Genomic DNA, 6,202 nt, shown 5'->3' on the forward strand with positions numbered 1-6,202 from the left:
TATTAGCAGTGACTGATGACTCAAATGAGGATAAATGCAGCCACCGCATACGAGCAGCAACTTTAAGTTCAGAATTTGCATTGGTACCAACAATATTCCGTCGAGTAGCTCGCCTATTAACTGGCGTCGTAGCTTTATTAATCTGAGAATTATTAATCTGCGAATTATTAATCTGAGAAGACAAATTTTTAGCAGCAGCAGATTCAGACTCTTGTTCAGAATTTAACATCGAGGCGTAAGAGTTGAAAGACGAAGAAGTCGGAGCGGACAAAGTTGTATTAGCACCAACAATAGCATTAGCACCAACACCAACAGCGGCAATAAGAGAGCATTCCGTAGAAAATCTGGTAGACGAATCAGTAGGGCATTGTTTATCAGCAGCAGCAAGCGAAAGTGCGGGCATGACAGAATCCACAGAAGCAGCAGCGCCAGCAGTAGCAGTAGCGTTAGCAGCGTCGTCAACGGCGTCAATTGAAGTAGGAGCGGTAGACGAAGAAGAAGACGGAGTGAGAGTGAGAGGGCAACCGTTATGCATAATAGACAAGTCAGCATCAGCAATGTTTACAGCAGGCACGACGTTAATTGGCATATCTTGCATTTTGCGAAGCTCAGCTTGAAGACTATCAACCTTTTCAAGTAAGATATGTTTCTCATCAAACAAAGATTGAAGCAAAGAGATCACTCGTGCATTCTCAGCTCTGAGCCCAACAATTTCATTGAGAACAACACTGAGGGTAGACTCCAACTCATTGCTATTCGAATGCCCTTTTAGTTTGTTTTTCTGAGCTCCAGCCGACTCGCCAGGCAGCGGTTGTTGTTTTACTGGAACATTCTGATGGGAATCGAGAGCAGCGGAGACATCCACAGCCGACAAAGGCTTGGTCGCGGTGTGGGGTGGAGGCGGAGAGCGAAGTGAGTCCCGCCGAACTTTAGTACAAGATGAGCAGCAAAATGCACGATCGGTTTTATGCAAAAAGTCAACATCGGCTTCCGATAAATTAACACACTTTAAATGAAAAAATTCTTTACATTTAACGCACTGAATTTTCTGGCGACCACGGTCGACCTTTTGCTTACACGTGCAAGGCATGCTTTAAGTGTTCAAATAAAATTACAATATCGTTTAACTTTCGCAAAAAAACCATATACACGGCAATAATACAGAGCTTAGCGTAGACACGTCCGAACGGCTCAGCGATTATCAAAAAAAACCACCAGTGTTGCCTCAAAAAAATTACCGAATTCCCCAAAAACAAATAAAAAATCCTCAATATCTGAACAAATTACTCAAAATTTTCTTATTACAGATATGATATCCCAGTTGGCAATAGAAGGGCCTGAAACCCCTTCTAGAAGCACTTCTAGTCCTTCCATTGGCAGACAGGAGCACTTCTACTTCTTCTTTTTTGTATGAGAAGTCCCACTTGTCAAGGCCTTACATTTCCCTTTCTCTGGGAAGGGCTTCCATTTGGACTTATATAAGAAAGGCTGCAGAAGACCTCCTGAGTTGTGCTGTTATAGTGGCTTATTATTTAATTAAAGTAAGTACTTACAAAGTGGCTCATTTGGTAAGGCCTTCCACCTCCCTTTCTCTGAGAAGGGCTTTAACGTATACTTCCATAAGAAATGATCTAAAACCCCTGCATGAATGGTTACCATTTAATGGCATTTTATTTAATTAAAATAAGGGCTTACAAAAGGAAGATAACAAAAACATTAATAAATTTCAATGTAAATAATACTGTATAAAATTACTTACACTTGCGATCAGCTAATTAAGCCAGCAACGTTTTGATCAATTTTGGCTCTTTTTATTTTGTTTATTTAATATGTATTAGTTTTTCATAAAAGTCTAGCCCATTATATAACAAACATCATATAAATCCACATTTTAAACTTTGTTCAAAAATTATAAAAAATCTGCAAGTTTCATATAAATTTTGAACTATTTATTGAGATTGTGGAAAAAATGCATAATACCGTCATGAAAAAAACTTGCGCTTTATTATACTAGTAGTATTTATTGGGCTATTAAATTACATACTCCAAAAAATTATGAAATATTCAATAAAAAGTTGAAACTTTGCAGATCTTTTATAATTTTTGAACAAAGTTTAAAATGTGGATTTATATGATGTTTGATATATAATGAGCTAGTCTTTAATGAAAAAATATTAAACATTAAATAGACAAAGGAAAAATATCCAAAATTGATCAAAAGGTTGGTCCCTCATTTAGCTGATCACAATGTAAGTCATTGTAATTTAAATTTCATATTTGGAACTCAAAAATTTCAAGTACAAATAATGCAAATAATTCTTCCAACTTATATACAGACCGTAACTTAGATAATTGATCACATAGTGATTTTTTACAATATTTACCTATTTTTCAAAAAAGTTTATTCTATACCATAAACAAACATGTAATCCAAATTTCAAACTTTATTTACAATTTGCGAAAATTAAGCAAATTTTCATCTAAACTTCCAACTTTTTAACCATAATGTTTAGACTTTTTTTCGGTATGCAGTTTTATAGCCCATTTTATTTTAGTATAACAAGATGCAAGTTTGAAGTACCTATGAATTACTGTGCTATAAAACTACATACCGAAAAAAAGTGTAGACATTATGATTAAAGAGTTTAAAGTTTAGATGAAAATTTGTTTATTTTTCAAAATTGTGAACAAAGTTTGAAATTGGATTAGGATGATTTTTGTTATAGTATAAAATAGCTTTTTAAAAAAAATATCGGAACAATTTTTTATAAGAATAACCACATTGCGGTGCATATTTTCTTTCAGGTCCATATTTCGGTGCATTTGCAAATTTTATTGTTCTAAATGTACACAATGCAAAAATATTTGCAAATGCACCCTTGGTAAATATTGTAAAAAATCACCATGTGAACAATTATGTGAGTGTATGCATGTACATACATACTTACATATTTATGTATACAGATATTTTTCAAAGTGATTAATAAAATATATTTATCAATTCAGTCATTTTTGTAATTATGGACAAAATCATTCTTAAAAAAAGTTAAAGCTAAAAAGTTAAAGTTTTAAGGTATGCGTTTTTATAGGGAAATTTTCAAAGCTTAATTTGATTTCTTATTTTGAAAATGATTTTCCTTGTAAATCCGACTTTTGGCTTTCTTGAAACCGTTCTTTATCTCCGATTTATACTCATCAGGAGTGGTGATATTTCTTTCTTCTTGTTGTTTATCTTTGTATGCTCTTTAAATGATTTCTTATTTTGAAAACCATCAAAATTATAGCTTAGTATTATATTAGGTCCAAGTAGGTGATGCAAATTCTTGGTTAGGCCTCCTTTTTTTATAACGCTGGCGACAGTAGCGATCTGGAACACCAAGAAAATAATATTAGTAAAATTAAAATCAAAAATCAAAATTGTTTAGAGTTAAAAAAAAAATTGGTATGCAGTTTTATAACCTATTAAATTTTACTATGATAAAGTACAAGTTTGAAGTTGCTGAAACATCCCGTTGATTTTGATGATTTTTAGGTTTGCCGTCAGTGTCACGTATTTTCTTTCGTACAAATGACGTTCGCCAGCATAAAAATGTATCGAAAATCAACCAGATTTTTTAGCAACTTCAAACATATACTTTGTTTTACTAAAATTTTATAGGTTATTAAACTGCATACCAAATTTTTTTTTTAGAAACTAATGAAGAAGTTTGAAATTTTGATGTAACTTTGTTGAATTTTATAATTTTAAGATTTATACGGTATTGGTTATATAATGAACTTTACTATGACAAAAAATTAATGAGATTAAACGAACAATAGAAAAACAGTCAAAACCGGTCATTATCTACAGCTCATTATATAACAAAAATCATATAAGCGCAAATTTCAAACTTATATTAAAATAAACAATAATAAATGACAAATAATATTAAATAATATTAATATCAAAATAATTTTTCTTCAAATTCTTAATAAAAAGATTGTTGTTGTAAAATTTTGTTGAATCAACTTATTTGTTTTCTCCGTTCTTTGTATACATGCCTCCTATCTATTTTACGAATCCTTTACTTACCAATTCATTCTCGTCCACATTTTCAATGTTGTCTAAATTTATTAACTCCTCTTCCGTCTCAATAGGAAACATCTTGCTCAAGTTGTCATTTTCATTGCGAGATACAAGTTGGCGAAGTCAAACACTAATGGAACCAAGTTCTCCCATTATCAGTTCGTTCTGCTTATTTATTGTTTCTTCGAGCTTGTCTATTCTAGACTTTAAACCTGAAAGGAGAAACATATAGAACTTAGTAGAGATTTAAAGATAAATTATTAACTGAATAAGTTACCGTTAATTTGCTCCTCAAGTTGTACGGGCGGTACCGAAAAGTTTCCCGTCACGTTTATAGCTTGAAATGTTTTCCTTTTGATAGTGTTTTTCAACATTGTCTTAAAATTGAATATATTTAGTACATAATTATTAACATTTTAGATTTTTTTATAACTATGTAAAAGAGGAATCAACAAATATCTATTATCTATTGGTAAATACATCATTTTATTTTATGTTTGTAGGCTAGTCTGATCTTTTCAGTTCTGGTGCGAATAAAACTACTTTATTCCACTTTTCACCCGACGTTTCGCTAAAACTGTTACAACAAATATACAAAAATACAAAAAAACACACACACACTAAGTATTAACCGAAAAGACAAAAATGTATACATATATAACAACAAATTGAATTTAATGACAAACCAACTTACATTGTTTAGATATTCAAACATAGATATGTATATGTATAAATACTTAATCACTAAAAAAGAAAATATATCCATACCACTTGATGTGGTAGTTTTGTCAGTACTGAAAATTTCATTTTTGTAAACAAGTTATGTATGCGGCCGCAATGTTGTCTGTATCTTCCTTCTTATTAATTGTCATTTCTCGTTTTTGCATAATTCTAAGGCTCTCTATTGTGTATCGATCTGTTCTCTTCTTTCTTTGTCAATAATATTTGTGTTCGTGAAATCAGCTGTGTGTCATTTTAGATTGTATATTATCTAGCATGAAGATTTTTTTTTTAAGGTTTCTTTCATAAATATCACTTGTACATATACCCAACATATGCAAAGAATGGCAAGGCAGCATGCAGCATTTGCATTAATTATGCTTATGTAAACCAAAACGTAGGAATAAAGCCTTTACAATAATTTTGCTTACGATCCAAAGTTTTTATGCCCTTATTATTTAGCTACGTAAGCATTTAGTTTGTATAAAAACGTAATCATTAATTCCATAAAGATCACTTGAAAGCAATCAAGCAAACAACAGTGTTCGAACTTGGCGTAATCGCTATTATTCTGAACATTGTGGTGACCCCTGTGAAAGGACATTCAGCTTAAACAAGGCCAGTGCAGCAGTTTAAGGAGCCACAAAACTAATCTAAAAGAAGAAAAATGGATCGTTTCGAGGATTTGGCCAGACAACAGAAACGGGCGGCAATATCGAATCAATTGTCCGAAACTTTAAAAAGGACCCGCAATCCAGGAAGCAGTCAATCAGCTATTACGAAGAGCGATTGAGAAGACGGACAGCGAGTGGTCGAAGTTTGAAACAACTGACAACAAACTTCAACTGCTTGAAAACCCCCAGCTGGATCACGACTACTTTACAAAGGACTACTATAACAATATAATGGAAATTGTAAATCAGTACAAGGAGATTTTCGAGCTCAAACCCCGACGAGAGAATTGCGCTTAACAACTAATGAAGGAAGTACCTACCAACATAATGCTTCAGCTTCAAAAGTCAACACAGAAGCACGGCATGATACTGGAACCAAACAGGCAGCTTCCAACGAGTACACTAAACTAGTCCGCAGACAAGGGGTAATGATGGCCTCGTTGCGACGGTTACTGAACGACAACGTTTCACCACAATGTGTTCCAACAATTAATAAACTATGGGAAAATATAGAAGACATTCACTTCAGGATATATGAGATGTTCGACAACCCAACCGAGCAGGGCTACAAGGTCGATATCTTCATTTCACTTGAGGAAAAGGTATGGAGTACTTTGCAAGCAGCTAATAGTGACTCCCATACTGAGCAATCTTCAAACCAACTTCCGATTAAACTGCAATCCATTTCATTGCCAAAGATAATAATTCCAAAATTCGATGGCACCTATTTAAAATGGCAAGA

Source organism: Rhagoletis pomonella, unplaced genomic scaffold (assembly GCF_013731165.1).
Source record: "Rhagoletis pomonella isolate Grant_MI unplaced genomic scaffold, Rhpom_1.0 Rhpom_scaffold_00765, whole genome shotgun sequence".
Taxonomy (NCBI): domain Eukaryota; kingdom Metazoa; phylum Arthropoda; class Insecta; order Diptera; family Tephritidae; genus Rhagoletis; species Rhagoletis pomonella.